Below are 18222 nucleotides of genomic sequence, written 5' to 3'. Positions count from 1 at the left end.
GGAGTCCACTGATAAACAGTGAAAGTTAAAATCCTAAGTAGGTCCTGTTTTAGATCATCCATATTGACAAAAGAATCTGTTAATAATAGGTCCAGCAGGAGGTGTGGTGTATAGTGCATAGATTCTCATAGACACTGTGATGAGAAGATTCACTTAGAACAAATTTTGGACAGTTTTATAAATTGCACAGAGACACACACATCATGAAAGTGTATGTTAATGCATGGTGCTAGTAACCATCAAATTTGGAACAAATTTGGGACAAAGTTTCATCTGGAGGAAGGGGAAAACATGAGATTGGAGGGACATGCCCAGGACTGGTTTCCACTCTATTGCTAATACTGTGGTCTAACCTATGTGATGGATCCAAGTGTTTGGTTTATCTTTTTTGATACAGTTATTACTTTTTTGTATATTGTAAATATTGTATGCTAATGTTTATCAGAGGAAAAACAGATGTGGAAAATGAAATGGCTTTTTTTGGGAAAACATTTTCCATTTTAAGAAAATGTGAACATTTTCAGACAGGTCATCAGGAACTGGAGGGGAAACAATGATTTCCTTACCTAGTACATATAGAATACGTAAAATTATAATGGTATGATACTAAATTAAAAACTTGATAACAGATGTTTATGATTCTACCTTTTTTAGGTTATAATTTTTATGGCTCTCAGCCTATTGACATTCCAAAACTATAAAAAGGAAAACGGTGAACATACACACACACATCACAATCATTTGATCAACAATTACAATCATTTGATCAACAATCAAATATTCTTGAAAAGGGATCCCTGGGTGGCTCAGTTGGTTAAGCGTCTGCCTTTGGCTCAGGTCATGATCCCCGGGTCCTGGGATCGAGTCCCGCATCGGGGGTCCTTGCTCAGCAGGGAGCCTGCTTCTCCCTCTGCCTGCCTCTCCCCCTGCTTGTGTTCTCTCTGTCTCTCTCTCTCTGACAAATAAATAATAAATAAAATCTTTAAACAAAAAAAAAAACAAATATTCTTAAAATAAATAAATGAAAGAAAGCTAAATTAGAAAGAACACTAATCAGTTTAGGTTTAAACATATTTTCTTTTAATTACTTTGAATAGGTTTTCTTTAACATCAATTTATTTCTTAAAATCAACTGCAAAATTGTCTACAAGTTATTGGCAAGTAATTTTTCTCTCTTTTAAAGATTCATTTATTTATTTGAGAGAGTACGCATGCCAGTGGAGGGAGGGGCAGAGGGAGAGAATCTTCAAGCAGACTCCCTGCTGATCACAGAACTCCAGGTGAGGCTCCATCTCACAACCTGTGAGATCATGGCTTAAGCCAAAACCAAGAGTCAGAAGCTTAACCGACTGAGCCACCCAGATGCCCCAAATCATTTCTCATTCTAACAAAATCTTTGTTTTTTTGCTTAAGATAGCTAAAGTCAGTTTTGCTTTCCCAGATAGTAATAGTAATAGAGACACTAAACCTATGGATACTGCATTCAAATCTGTTTTCAACTTTTCCATGATAGCAAGTCATCTGATCAAAGCATTGAACTTGGCTCTGTCACTCATCATGGGGATATGATTTAACATCATGGGGGCCAGATAACTTCTTTGGAAAATGAAGACGCTGAAGAGGGAGGCCAGGTTCAATTCACTGTCCTACCACCTACCAGCTGCAGGATGCCAAGCAAATCACTTACCTTCCCTTATCAATTTCTGTACCTATAAATCAGAATCACTAATTTCACACTCTCAGAATTATATGTGAGAATTATACGATTTAATGTTTGTGTCAATAGGCACACTGGTTGACACATGACAAATGACCAGTTCTTCAAATTGTACTGTATCTCTTTAACTGGACACTACACCAGCCTTGTCCTGGAAGATACTTCCACGTACAAAGGAAGAACTACCCAATATTCATGAATTCATAACTTTGTATGCTAAAACTTCCTGGCATTGAATGTCTGAGGTTTTATCTCATCTAACAATGGACAAGCTTTTATAATACATTACAGAAATAACACAACAAGAAGAGCTAATTAAAGATACTATCATCTTTTTATCTTTTTTAAAAATTTGTTGCTTTACTATTTCTTTCACAACTGGTAGGAGTTCACGACAAAATAAAGAAGGACTTTAGCAATACATCAAGAAAATAGTACCCAATCCAACTTTTAATTCATTTGAGTGTTTTCAGATTTCTATCACTAGCAATAAAGAAACCTCAACAATTCTAGTTAGATATGACTATTTGTTATGTTTCAGGGAGTGGAATTAAGGTTTCCACACAGCTGTTTCACTATGTCAAGTTAAACTGATTCAAAATCACCTATGATTCAGCTTTTGCTCAACCAAACACAGTGAGCTGAGAGAAAGAGGTAGTTACACTAGATGTCATTCTTCATAAGGAGATGGTCTCTTGTTCAGTTCATGCTGCACTAGGACTTAGTCTCCCATTCACACAGTTGCTTCTGCCCTAATAGAAAATAAATACTTTCTTACTTGTGCTTCCCCTTATCATTCATTGTATCCTTGGCAGATATGTACTCTTGGTAGAAATGCCCCGCCTTCCCCTTCAGCCTTATGAAACCCATTCATTTGTCAAGGTTCTTCTCCAGCTTAAATCTTCTCTAGGTTTACTCTAAAACAAGTGGGACCATCTCTTCTTTTTTTTTCTCCTGCCATATTTATCACATATCTTTATTTCAGATTTTGGTAGTAACCACACTTCACACAGTACTGAAATTACTTTTGAACATCTGCTTTTCAAATTATAATTTGAAGTAATGCTGGACAAAATATGTTTTTAAAATTAACAGAAATTTTAAAAAGTTGCAAATATCAGCATAATAGGTAAAGACATGATTAAGACTTGTAATAAACCGGAAATTATGAGTGTACATATTTGACAGATTTGAAATGCATAAATTCAGACTTCAATCTTTACATTAATGGGAACCAGGTAGAAAAGGCAATCAGAATAGATTCTGTATAAACAAGATGAAACCAAACCAAGTTTTTGAGAAGCATAAAACTTCCTGATAGAAATAATTTCTCATGTGGCCCTCTGGATGGAGATGTTAGTCAACATAATGAGTCATTCTCAAAAGAATCATTTTAAGACCCACAGCCATGTGATCTGTTGTACTATTTCTCATCATAACCTTCAACTCAATTGATGACATCTCACCAAGATAGAATACAGTGAAAGAAGTTCTCCTGGATACCTATCTAACAGTGTTTATATATTGCATTCATGATAGTTTGGGTTAAGCAAGAGATCAGTGTTAGAGTATGGAGGGAAAAGCATGAATTGATAGTCTTTAGAAAATCTTCAGAAATTTTGTTTCTCTTAGCTGAGCTTTTGTGTAGTACCAATTGATAGACTATTCAAAAAAAATGAAATTATCTATATTACTTTTAAGTGTAGAGCTATGTTTAGCAATTGATCAAATTGAGGATATGTTTGACATTCTTTTATGAAATTGGGGAGTCAAAAATAGGGAAGAGCTGTAAAACTAAGGAGTGAAATAGAAGGTAGGGAGCCAACAGGGAAGAAATCTCTCCGTCACTGTTTGGCTTATTACAACATACATGTATCCATTTGATTTTAAAATTAAAATATTAAAATATTTATCAAGATATTGTTTTCAGAACATGATTTTAAATTTTCTCTAATGCACAGAAAAATGAGTTTCTGAGTAATAAGCCTTAAAACATGGCTATTTGTATCTGATTGTAATTAATTTTAGGACCCACTGCCCATTAAGAAAACTTCCAGTTCATAATAATTAAGTAGTGTCATCTCCTTAAAGTTGAATAGGAGGAGCTTTGACACATAGAGCTTTGAAGTTGTTGCTCCCATCCTTGCAAGAAAAAATGCTGAATGGGTGGATTATCAATGACTTTTCTTTGACAAGTCAAAAAACTGAGATCTCATGGCAAATTGCCACTGGGAAATCTGGAGGCAGGCTAATCCAGAGTCACAGTCAGGATGTGCTTACTTGGAGCCATGAAGTGGAGGGACACTTATACCTTAATCTGGGTGAACTGCTGGAGGCCATAGGGACTAGCATGAAGCTAAAACCTCCTGGGGGCTGCAGTCATGGTCAGCCTTCACAATTTCATGGATTTTACCCCTGGGAACTCCACTAGGTTCTCATGATAAAGATTTGAAAAGATTCCCCCATGGCTCTGGCATAGAGAGAGGAAAGATAATCACTGTAAAGTACATCCAAAGTGTTCTCCAGAACAAAAAGCTATTCTCCATTATAGCATTCAATTCATATACTGGAAAAGAAGAGCTATCTAATATCAATAATCTATGCTTTTGCCCCCCCCCCCAATTTAAGCCTAAAGCTAGAAGAATAAAAGAAGTAATTAAAATTAGAGGAGAAATCAATGAGATTGAAAAGAAGGAAAATAGAGAAAAATCAGCAGAATCAAAAGCTGATTCTTTGAACAGATCAGTAAAATGAATAAACCTCTTGCCAGGGTAACGAAGGAAAAAAAGGGAAGACACAAATTACCTATTTCAGAAATGAAAAATAGAAAATCACTACTAATGCCATGGATATTAAAATGATAATAAGAGAATAAGATGAACATTTTTAGGCCCCCAAATCTGAATCTGATAATTGAGATTGAACAGACTTATTCCTTGAAAGACACAAACTACCAAAACCCAAACAATGTCAGATATCAAAGGACACAGAAGTACCCCCTTCCTAATTCTTTTTTTTAATATTTTATTTATTTATTTGAGAGAGAGAATGAGATAGAGAGCCTGAGAGGGGGGAGGGTCAGAGAGAGACGTGGGACTCGATCCCGGGACTCCAGCATCATGACCTGAGTCGAAGGCAGTCGCTTAACCAACTGAGCCACGCAGGCGCCCCCCCTTCCTAATTCTGAAGGAAGATTATATATGTGATTTTATGTGTGTGTATGTATATACATACCCACATATACATATAAATAAACATATAAACATATACATAAAATATATACTTTCCCAATGCCTATCACAGTGTTTAATTAATGACTCGGATTAAGTAAAATTTGTGGAAAAAAATAATAATCCAATTTTAGCTGCTCCACTTAATGCCCAGGGATTTTAGCCTAACATTTCAGAAGACTTATCAGACTGATCATCTAAAGGGCCATATGCTCTCTTATTCTTCAGTCTCAAAAGTAGGAACAGATTCTCCCATAGTTTTATATATGCCATCTCATTCATGACAATGAATTCCGTCCCAGACAGAAAGAATGAATAAAGTTAGGGTAATTATTAGGATAAGAATAATGCATTACTTTTTTCACATGTTTTAAAGGAGTGATATCTTGAGCCAAGAAATACAGTAAGATGAGATGATTAGTAGTTGGGGGGAGACTAGTAGAGGGAGGTAGGAATTATGAATAATATAATCTACTCACTATATCATTTCCCCCCAATAAATCCACTAGCAAACAGAAAATGGAAGGAAAAATCAATACAGACAATTTTAGATCAACTATGCACCATTCAATAGGTTACAGTCTACTTACTTCAGTGAATTTCCCAGATATCTTCTATATATTTCTTGGACCTAATTTATTTTATGAAAAAAATGCTAGTGGTAAGATCATAAGTATGATAATAAAACTTTAACATTAATTATGGGATTCTGTGTATGTTATATAAGCTAAGGTATAAAACATTTGTCAAGCAAACTCTCACACAGAATGATCCATAACACTGTCTCATGTCATTTTGCTATAAGCACACAGTGTGTCAAATGAAGATACTTTTTCTGCATCTACTTCAGGGTATGATGTATAAGTGCAAACACTATTTGTAATGGGCAAATTGAACATGCTAATTTATCATGGAATGGTTTTAATAAGCAGGTACATCCCTAATTAAAGATATAATTTACTTGTGGTGGCTGGGTGGCACAGTTGGTTAAGTGTCCGACTCTTTCAGCTCAGGTCATGATCTCAGGGTTGTGAGACTGAGCCCCATGCGGGGCTCTGCGCTCAGTGCAGAGTTTGCTTAAGACTCTCTCTCCATCTCCCTCTGCCCCTCCTACCCCACTCTCTCTCTCTTTTTCTTTCTAAAATAAATAAATAAATCTTCATATATATATATATATACATATAAAACATATATATATATATACATATATTATATATATAACTTACTCTATTCCTAATTTTTTACCCCATTAGTTTTTATTATTCCATTAAGATGTATTCCACTCACCAACAGACAAAGGTGAGTGACAGCTCCTTAAAGGCTATAAAGACAAATATTCTGATCAATTTTGTTGATTTTATAATTGCCCTCAGGTTTTAGAATAAACACTTCACCTTCTTTTTATTTTCCACTGCTATCCTTATCGATGAAGATAAAGTGAATTTGTGGAAAACCTATATGGAATTGCTGCATTTGTCCACTTTAGTCTTAGAATATCAGTTAAAAGCTTTGTGTGAAAACAATATTTAAAGAGGTATATATTGATACAGTAGTAGAAAAATAAAACTGAAATCCTTTATGCTATACATCTTAATTAGATGCTCAATAGATGCCACACATCTATTGAGATAGATAGCATATAATATATGGTGGAGTAGAGATGGGAAAAATAGTTTGTGCTCACCAGGAAATCCCCAAAGATCTTTGCAGGCCAGAAACTTGCTGCAAATGTAACATATATTAGTAACTAAATCAAGATATAGGGAACATAATGTCTTCTTGAAGATTATGTATATAAATATGGTTTACAGTTTGAGAGTTCTTAGAGAGACCATCTGCAGATTTATATAGTGTTTCTTTATAATATATGTGCCTGTACTTCAGCCTAGAGTTCCTTTATAATTAATGTTTTTTCATTTAAAAATTCATTAAAAAGAAACTCGAGGAGCTCCTGTCTTCACTACTTTTCTCTATTTCAAAGAAGCTTTATTCAAGTCATAATTTATGAGGTAATATAATAATGCTTATTAGCCCAACGGAATTCTTAAAATTGTAGCAAAAAATAATTTGAGTCCTTTGGGTCCTCAGAAAGGAGGAATTGCAGAACCGGAGATTGTGGAATAAACATCAAATGTCTGCTTCCAGCATCATGGCTACCTATATGCTCTGAGACTCTGACAGTATACACCAATCATATCATGTATATGATGTTCTTTTTGTGAGACTGATCATTTGAAATAATTTAGATAAGCACTGGAAGGGCTGTCCTCCAATAAAACTGATTAGCCGAGACCTACATATTAAGGGATGTTAGCCTGAGAATAGATGTTACTAGTCGTACTGATCCTTAAGCAACGTTGAGATGAGAAAGCTCCTACGGCAAAACTCAGACTATATAAAAGAGCTGATGTGGTCCCAGATAAGTGCCATCTCCCACCCTGCTACTTTTTTTTTTTTTAAGATTTTATTTATTTATTTGATAGAGAGAGAGACAGCGAGAGAGGGAACACAAGCAGGGGGAGTGGGAGAGGAGAAGGGAGCAGGGAGCCCGATGTGGGACTCGATCCCAGGACCCTGAGACCATGACCTGAGCCGAAGGCAGACGCTTAACGACTGAGCCACCCAGGCGCCCCCACCCTGCTACTTTTTAAGAGAAGTAAAAGCAAATCCAGTCTGTAGGAATGCTATCCAAATTTCCCATTTAGGCCATAGGACTCTCACAGTTATAAAGAAATAATGCTAAAACCAAAAAAAAAAATGAAGGTACAATTAAAGATCAGGAGTACACACACAGAAAAAAATCACCATAACTAAGAGTTAATATTAGCAATAATTAAAAAAAAAACTTACTTAGATTACCAAAGACTAAAGGTAGTATAACTGTCAAATAAGGAAAGCAAAACAGCATTTATAAAGTATTTAAGAACACAAGGGATAAAACCACAAGGATGGACAATTTAAAAAGGGATTTTTATATATGAATCAGAAAGATAAAAGCAAATGGAACTACTAAAAATGACAGACTTCTAAATTTAAAAACTTACTTAAAAAGTTAAGAAGTAGATTAAACACTGATCCAGAGAAAAATAATATACAGGAAGATAGTAAGAATAAATTGCATAGAATGAAGTAACAAGGCAAAGGAGATGGAGAACAGAAAGGAGGCAGGAAGAGATGAAAAGGATAAAATTAGAAATTCTATAATTGGAGTCCCAGGAGGAGTGAATGGAAACAATGTGGAATAGTCAGTATATAAACACATAGCATTTTTGGATTTCCAAGAACTAGAGAAAAGCACAGTTTCACATACCCTCTCTGTTTTTGCCCCCTACAAAATGTCAGGAGTTTCCCCAAGCCATCATGACATCCAAAACTCCATGATACATTTCAAAATGCATCCTAAGAGGATTATATGCCCCTTGCTGAAAAACTACTGTTCTAGACTTAAGATGAAGACATAAGCATTTGACATACTGTGATCAGAAATCCACAATTCAGAAGTGGTTATGTGAACACGCAAAATAATGGAAACTGAATATTTGATTGTGGAACTTAATTTTAAATCTTAAAAGTAGTGGTATTCAAGAAATACAGCTGCTAGAACGAATGCACACCACTTTTCCATAGACGTGATACGAAATTCTATCAGCTTCAGAAGCCTAAAAGATCCAAGTCAGTGCTGTCAGTCTATGGCTCTCTTTGTTGCCAGAGTTGCTCAGAAAATTGGCTCATTACACCATCAAAATATGCTGTGTGTACTATGAATAAGCCTTTCATGCAATAGACTTGTTGGAATGCCAGAGTGGAGAGCAGGGCTTCCCTAAGCTTTCAAAACAAATTTGATAGTTGTTTTTGTGCCTGTTGAGTCAATAAATATTTGTAAGTTTGGAAAAACCTAGTGTAAAACTTTCTTTCGTTATGATACATCCTTGGTGGTAAGATTGTGGGTAAGGAATCATGTGGGTTCTTCCTACCTTTAATCATCAAGGTCTACAGATGTTTACCAAAAGAATCTAATAATTGCTGATCAAACAAATTGGCACAGGTCAGTTTACACACACACACACACACACGTAATTATATATATAATTGTGTGTATATAAAAAGGTAAAGTATTAATCCTATAATTTTAGGGGTTTTTTTAGGACGAAGAGTCATTGGAATTATCATGGAGAGAGACTGTTAGCAAATAGTCATTTCAAAATAAAAAGTAATAAAAGACCAATGAAATTTTTCTTCTTGCCCCACATTAGCAAATATAGGTTCTTATTTTCCAGTTAGAAAAATAAATATTTAAACATATCTATATGAATCCTTGCAATGAAATGACTGAGTTTGACATGATAGAGAACGCTCAATACATAGTGACTAAACATTTTGGAAACAGTTTTGTCAATACATAGATAAAAAAAGAACATTTAAAACACAATGCAAAAATCACTTATGTCTTCCTTTGTTTAACTCCTTTTTTAAAAACACCAAAAACATAAGCCATACTGATAGCTTTTATTTTTCATTGAAATGTTATCTAAATATATTTTAGCTAATTTCCCAGATTACGTTCACTCTCCCTGGACAGAAATTACTCATGACCAAAGACAATTACTTCAGTATTGCCCATGCTCACAAAGTAAACTCATCAAACAAACAAATGAACAAACAAAAAACAACAAAAAATTCCTAACATTATAAATATCAAGACTGTTGGAATAATTGGCTGCTTTAAAAGGGCATACTCAATTGGATATATAGATAGATAATAAATAAGTATAGTTGTATGTATAACTTCCTGAAATAGCATATTCTTTTGATTTAAGGTGATAGAACTTCTGCTTTGGATGACTTGCCTCCTTATTAACTACTCAAATATAAATCTACCCTCCCTTCTTAAAACACTTGAGATAGGATAGGTTCAGATTTCAAAATTTCCCAGAATTGGAAAGATACACATTATATAAGTAACACTGACAGGATAGGCAGGGGTATATTGACATTTCCTCAACAGAACATGTGAATAACCATACTACAAGTGAGACACATAAGGTTGCCTTCCTCAATTTAGGTCAGGCTTATCTGTCAAGCAGGTTATGAAACAAACCAACAAAAAACAAAACAAAATGAAGAAACCCTTTATTTCTCAGACATTGAAATTCAGAATTACAGATAAGAGAATGTGTATTTATGTGCCTTTTTATAAGCTTTCCTTCATTTCACAATACTATATAAGGGTTCAAGAGAAGACTAGTTATCATCCTTAAGAGTTTCTATATTTCCTATACTTGGTATCCATTGTTATACACCTTCAGCTTTGATTATAGCCAATGCCACAGGAATACTATTGTAATTTCACTTTGTCCCTTTGATATAAGGACTAAATCTTACACTGTGTAACATCTTCTACCATGTTTTATATTCTCAGATCTATAAGCTTCTTTCTAAAAATAATTACTGCAAAGGGAGTAAAATTGAATTTCTATTTTATAATTAATTGTGAACCTCATGCCCAATAATGTTTTGGTTGACTTTGGGTGCAACGATAGCAGTAATTGAAAATGGATTTTCTTAACTCCTTTTTTAAAAATTTTATAGGAATTTTTTTACTGGGCTATTTTCTAAAGGGGAATCACACACAGTTCTATTATGGCTACTCTGGGTAATTGTTTTTCTTTTTCTTGTAACCTATTTTTAACTTTCCACACTTTTTTTTTTAAACTTCACTTGGGATTGATTAGTTCAACCATTAGATTTAAATTGGGATTGTGCTGGCCGTTTGATACATAATAATTTTGCAAAATCAAGTATCTCTGACTGTCAGAGCTCTAAGTTCTCCTTGCATATAAATGTTTAATAATTGCAACATAAATGGGTAAATTTGGGTTCTTTTATTATCATTATGGGTCTGGTAATCTATTTGACATTTCTATCAATAAGTCATATGCTATCTAGATTAGCAGTTTTTAAAAATATAAATAAAAACAATTGCATAACAAAAATGTTTCCTTAGAGACTATAAGTGCTATATTTTCTCCCAAGATAATGATTCTTTCTCACTTGCTTTGTAACCCTGTTCTTCCTGGAAAATATTGTTGCTGTCAATGTGTGACTATGAGTGAAAATTAAATCCCTTTTAGACAAGTGAGACTTTGAGTTTACTGAACACTATCTCTTGTGCTGAATATTATTTGTAATCAATCTTTCCAATTCTTCCAAATTATTTGAATGATACTGGAAAACTGAGGCCTAACCAGACAAAACAGAGCTCCAGAGATTCAGGAGCTCAGGGGAGGAAAGGAAAAGAAGATATTCGTGTGCTTCTAGGACTGGAAAGGAAGGTTTATGTTCAGGAGTACAAATGGAGGACCAGAGGAAGCAAACAGAGAAAGAGCCTCCTGCTTTTGAAGTAATGAATCCTTATAGAGATCTTGTATTAATCAAGGTAATAAGAACTACGAAAGTGAAAGAAAAAAAAAAAGAACAAAATCATATTAGGTGTCTTTGAATGATTCATAACCTGACTGAACAAATAGGATATGTATACATGAAACAGAGATTAAAGAAATTGCATATAATCAACTTTGTGTTGTTAAGACCAAACTATGAGGTCAGACTAAAAGTACTCTGGAAATATTGATGTAGATATTGGTATGAAAGGATCCAAGTGAACACCTTTTAAGTGAAAATAAAAATATGAAAATCATAAAATAGGGCACCTGGGTGATTCAGTTTTTAAGCATCTGCCTTCTGCTCAGGTCATGATCCCAGCTGCTCAGTGGGGAGTCTGCTTCTCCTCTCTCCCTCTGCCCTTCCCCCTGCTGGTGTGCTCTCTCTGTCTCTCAATAAATAAATAAAGTCTTAAAAAAAAAGAAAGTCATAAAATAAAAATAAAAATTGGATAAGGGTGGCGTGGTACATGAGAAGATGAGCTAAAAAGAACCCTGATAAATAGAGTCAATTGATGAGCTGGGAGATTAGACAAGGAATCTCACAGAACACATCATGGTGTGTGTGTGTGTGTGTGTGTGTGTGTAAGAAAGAGAAAGAAAAAGAATAAAATTAAATTGAACACACACAGAGGATACATACATACACATTTCCATCATCCATCAGTTCTTGTTATGCATAAATGGTACAGCAGACAATAGGGAGAGTCAGTAGGAAGATATACAAAGAAATGCTTTTTATCTTTTTTTTAAAGATTTCATTTATTCATTTATTTGAGAGAGAGAAAGAGAGAGATAGCACAAGTAAGGGGGAGGGACAGAGGGAGAAACAGACTCCCCACTGAGCAGAGAGCCTGATGCGGGACTCGATCCCAGGACCCTGAGATCATGACCTGAGCCGAAGGCAGACCCTTAACCGACTGAGCCACCCAGGTGCCCCTAAAGAAATGCTTATTATAAATTTTGTAGAATTGAAGAGAAAACATAAGTCCTTACATTTTCATTGTCAACCCAAGACAAGAAAAGTGAATTTAAAATAACCCATACCTTTCATGTAAGAATGAAATTTTAGAATTCAAAGAAGTTTTTTCACTGAAAGTTCCATGGGATGGTATGGGATTAGAAACAACTATTAAATTAATAACCAACAGAGAGTCAACTGAATCCTCATTAGTAGCTTAGGTATAAGATTTGGAAGGATTGTTTTTATATTTCTGAAGTAAAGATTTAACTAGAACTCTATATTAAACCAAACATTGAATTATGAGAACTAAAAAAAAAAAAAAAAAATTAAAGCATGCCCAAATATACAGTATTTCTTTTTTTTATTTATTTAAAGATTTTTATTTACTTATTTGTCAGCGAGAGAGAGCGAGCACAAGCAGGGGGAGCAGCAGAGGGAGAGGGAGATGCAGACTCCCCGCTGAGCAGGGAGCCCGATGTGGGACTCGATCCCAGGACCCTGGGATCATGACCTGAGCAGAAGGCAGATGCTTAACGACTGAGCCACACAGGCGTCCCAATATACAATATTTCTTAATCATCCATCACCCCACCTGAATAATTTACTAGAGGATACACTTTGAAAAAAGGAACAATGACTCTAAGGGAGAGATTTTACAAGAAATAGTGAAGAATAATAAAACCAGTGTAATATATACTTAGGCTTAAATAAGAGTGGTTTAAAAAATGACAACTTTAAATTTATTGATGATCTCAGTGTACAATAAGTTTTTCAGCCCACTGATGTAAGAGATGGCAGGAGGTGGGAGGAAGAAAAAATAACATAAGTGCTAGGATTCTTGATTTATATGATACAAATGTAAAGAGAATGATTAACATAAGGCTTTACAGAGAAATACCATCTTAAATACAAATGTTAAAATTTCAAGTGCAATCAAAAGTATTGAGATGTTAAACTTTAATTTTTTTTAAAGATTCATTTATTTATTTGAGAGAGAGAGAGGAAGAGAGAGAGAGCATGGCGGTGGGAGGGGCAGAGGGAGAGGGAGAGGGAGAGAGAATCTCAAGCAGATTTCATGCTGAGTGGGGAGCCCAAGGTAGGGCGCGATTCCAGACCCTGAGATCATGACCTAAGCCAAAATCAAGAGTTGGATGCTTAATTGACCGTACCACCCAGGCGCCCCAAGATGTTAAACTTTTAACACATTAAAGAAAAAAAAGCAACTAAGAAAACTACATGAGTTAATCAAAAGATAAGAATAACAATTTCTTTTTTTTAAAGCAGAGAAAGTAGAAAACATAAAATATGTTGTCAGGAAATAGTCTAAACATCTCAGTAATCACAATAAAATGAATATCTAAAAATTAACAGTTTAAGTGCTTAGTCCCAGATAGAGCTTTAAAAAATGTGATCTTGTTTCCTGTTTAAAAGGGCTATACTTAGAAAAAAATGACTCATAAATGTTGGTAGTAAAGAAGGAGCAAGGTGTATCACAGATACATGTAAACACACATACACACACACACAAACACACACCCAAATGTGTTATTATCAATGTTAGAGCAGAAGGAATGTTAGTTAATTGAATTTAAGAGGATAAATAGGTATCTTTATATTTAATAAGATCTATAATCCTTTGGGTGCCTGGGTGGCTCAGTCGTTAAGTGTCTGCCTTCGGCTCAGGTCATGATCCCAGGGTCCTGGGATAGAGCCCCACATCGGGCTCCCTGTTCAGCGGGAAGCCTGCTTCTCCCTCTCCCACTCCCCCTGCTTGTGTTCCCTCTCTCGCTGTGTCTCTCTCTGTCAAATTAATAAAATCTTTTTAAAAAAATCTATAATCCTTCAAAAGATGCAAAATTTATGTTGTATCGGGCATGTTTTGGCCTCTAGAAAGAAAGCAGGTAAAAGACCCAATTTCATAGAATTGTGAAATAAAGAATGGAGTTTCCTTAAACTGAGGTGGCAAAGACTACAGGAAGAAAAGATGGTAGCAATGACACGCTGGAGTCTGAGAGCTCAGCTTGGGGCATGTTTCTTTTGAGTTGCCTGGTAGAAGACCAAGTATAGATATCAAGTAGAAAGTTGATTTTATAAGTCTTTGGGTCAGGATGAAATCCACTTTAGAGGTATACATTTTAAAGTCTTTGGAAACTGCACTTAACAACATGAGACTGAATGATATTTGGTAAGTGTGTATATGTAAAAAACAAAACAGAATGAAACAAACAAACAAACAAAAAAACCCACAAGAAATCCAAGGACAAGACTGAGCCCTTGGTAACTGAGCCCAGGATATGAGAAAACAGTGAGCAAAATTGAATATGAATGGTCAGAGTATACAAGGAAATCCAGGAGAGTCTGGAATACAAGTTAAAAATGTGTTCTAGGTCAGAGAGAAAATGCTGCAGATAGATTAAGCAAGATGAAGAGTAAGAAGTGACTGGTGTATTTAGTAATTAGGAACTCCTTGTTGATCTTGTGGAAGCAGTTTTGGTACAGTGGTAGGAGCAACAGGTCTGAGTAAAATGGGCTTAAAGAATAATAGGAAGAGAATTAGAATAAATGAGTTTGGATGAGTCTTCCAAGGGGTTTTGTTGTAAAGGGGGAAATAAAGTTTTGTATATAAAGAGGAAAGCATGATACAGGAGATTTGGTTGCTTTTTTTCTTTATTTTATGACTGGAGGAAAAACAGCAGTTTCAAATACTAAGATCATGCACATGTGTAAAGATAATGAAAGAAAGGTAAAACTTGATGGAGCGATATACTTCAGGAAGCTAGTGAGAATAGGATTCATGGCACAACTGAAGGTGTTGCCTTTGGCTGGAAGTGTGGACAATCTATGTGCAGTGAACCAGAATGGCTTATATCCCCACAAACACAACTAAGTAGGTTGCAATGATGCAACCTGTGGAAGTTCTCTCTAAACTGCTACAATTTCTTCAGGAGAATAGGACGTGAGATCTTCAGCTAGGGTGTAGCTGTTGGAGATTTGAGAAGAGAGGACGGTGTCTGAGATGATCATCTAGAAGAATGGCAGAGTGAATAGAGAATGGAAAAATATAACACAGTCGTTGAGCAGCAGTAGAGACACACGGAAGCTAGTAAACATGATTCTCAATACAAATAATCAACAGGATGATGTGTTTTTCAGCATTGTGTTCAAGTAGGTGGACTCAGGTATAAGACGGACATGGAGGGAACCAAGGCGGTGATATGACCAAGTGAGTATAATAAAGCTGTAGAGGAGCATGGGACCTGAAGATCCAAGCAAGGGATTGATGATAGTGGTTTACCATGGAATCAAGGCTGGGTAAAAACAGAAACAAAGGCACAAAATAAAGAAGGAACAATGAGAACCAAGTAGATCAATGCATTTTAAGTTTTAGTTATTGGTGTTGAGATTCTAGAGCATGTGCAGTGTGGAAAGAAAAGGTAGAGAGTAGCGCTTGAAAATGAAATCACGGAAATTTGCATGTATTTAATAAGGATAAAATGTAGGTTTAAATGTGATTGTTAGGTGAATTATCTATGTCAGTATTTAAATCATCAAGAATTACAGAAGCAGCAATGTTGGACAGTGATCACACTGGGACATAACATTTTAAGGGTGTGAGAGAAACAAAAGTGTCTACGGATATTTGCAAAAAGAAGGAATGGCATAAAATTTAAATCTGGGTGTTTCTAGGGATGAGGAAGGAACATTACCAAAACTAGGTGTTTTGAAAGAAAAGAGGAAGACAATAAATGTGATGAGGAGGATACCCGACCCCACCTCCAGACTATGAGGAATAAGAAAAGTAAAAGGGCCACCATTTGAGATGGAGCAGTATTCCCTTGAAGGGTCAAGAGAAAGGGGAAGGTACTGGGATTTAATAAGAGCCAGAAAGTAAGGAGATGTTTTAAAAAATGGTTCAGGTGATTGAATCAATTATTTATTTCTGCTGAAGAAACTAACTCTTACAGAGTTTAAAGTCACAGCCATTTGCTCCATGTGTTTCTTATACTACTCTAGCTGTCATTCCCTGGTTCTCATTCTTTTTTTTTTTTTTTTTTTTCCATTCGAGACACAGCGATACAGAGAGAGAGAGAGAGCATGAGCAGGGGTAGAAGCAGAGGGAGGGGGAGAAGCAGACTCCCCACTGAGCAGGGAGCCCGATGCGGGGCTCCATCCCAGGACTCTGGGATCATGACCTGAGCCAAAGGCAGACGTTTAACCATCTGAGCCACCCAGGTGACCCCCTGGTTCTCATTCTTAATGTCAGAAAATTTGCATTAATTCAAGAAAAAGTGTAAAAGGCCAATAAACACATTATAAGAAGTTTACTTTCATTGGTAACCAGTAGGACACAAATTCAAATAGTAAAAAGATAATGTTTCTCTTAACATTTTAAGAAACATTTGTAAAACTCAGTGACAGTCATGAGGTAGAAAAATATATACCCTTATTCACTTTTGTTGAAAGGATACATTGATGTTCCCTTTCTGGAGGGAGTTTCAATAATATATATCAATATTTAAATCCCACAATAAATCTTTTCATATATATATATATATATATATATATATATATATATATATATCCTATTATTTCTGTTTTTCTGGGTAACCCTGATTAATACAATACTTATTTAGTGCATTAAAAAATCTGGACGAGATGTTGGTGGGGATGCAGAGAAAGGGGAACCCTCCTACACTGTTGGTGGGAATGCAAGCTGGTGCAGCCACTCTGGAAAACAGTATGGAGGTTCCTCAAAAAGTTGAAAATAGAGCTACCATATGATCCAGCAATTGCACTACTGGGTATTTGCCCCAAAGATAAAAATGTAGGGATCCGAAGGGGTACGTGCACCCCGATGTTTATAGCAGCAACGTCCACAATAACCAAACTGTGGAAAGAGCCAAGATGTCCATCGACAGATGAATGGATAAAGAAGAGATGGTATATATATATAATGGAATATTATGCAGCCATCAAAAGGAATGAAATCTTGCCATTTGCAACAATGTGGATGGAACTGGAGGGTATTATGCTGAGTGAAATAAGTCAACCAGAGAAAGACATGTATCATATGACCTCCCTGATATGAGGGATTCTTAATCTCAGGAAACAAACTGAGGGTTGCTGGAGTGGTGGGGGGTGGGAGGGATGGGGTGGCTGGGTGATAAACACTGGGGAGGGTATGTGCTATGGTGAGTGCTGTGAATTGTGTAAGACTGTTGAATCACAGACCTGTACCTCTGAAACAAATAATACATTATATGTTAAAAAAAAAAAAAAAGAAGATAGCAAGAAGGGAAGAATGAAGAGGGAGAAATCGGAGGGGGAGATGAACCATAAGAGACTATGGACTCTGAGAAACAAACTGAGGGTTCTAGAGGGGAGGGGGGTGGGGGATGGGTTAGCCTGGTGATGGGTATTAAAGAGGGCACGTACTGCATGGAGCACTGGTTGTTATATGCAAACAATGAATCATGGAACACTACATCAAAAACTAATGATGTAATGTATGGTGATTAACATAACATAATAATAAAAATAAATAAATAAATAAAAATTCATTCCATTAAAAAAAATCTGGATGTATATTAAATTAACATTAAACATTTTAATATATTATAAATATATAAAATATATCATATATTTTATTAACATTAAATTGTTAACAGTGATCATTACTCCTATAGATAGCAGTTAGTACAAATGTGCAGAGACATAGGAAAGCTTTATATTCATTTGTATTTTAAATTTTAGAGTAAACATGCATTTAGGTATCAAATTTATTTAATTAAAATTTAAAATTTTTAAGTAAATAAAATAATTTCTAAAATTCTGTTGAGAAATTGGTCAAGGTAGGAGAAGGAGCAAGAT

The sequence above is a fragment of the Mirounga leonina genome, unplaced genomic scaffold (assembly GCF_011800145.1).
Source record: "Mirounga leonina isolate KUSES-001 unplaced genomic scaffold, KU_Mleo_1.0 Mir_151, whole genome shotgun sequence".
Taxonomy (NCBI): Eukaryota; Metazoa; Chordata; class Mammalia; order Carnivora; family Phocidae; genus Mirounga; species Mirounga leonina.
Note: the sequence above shows the minus strand (reverse complement) of the source record.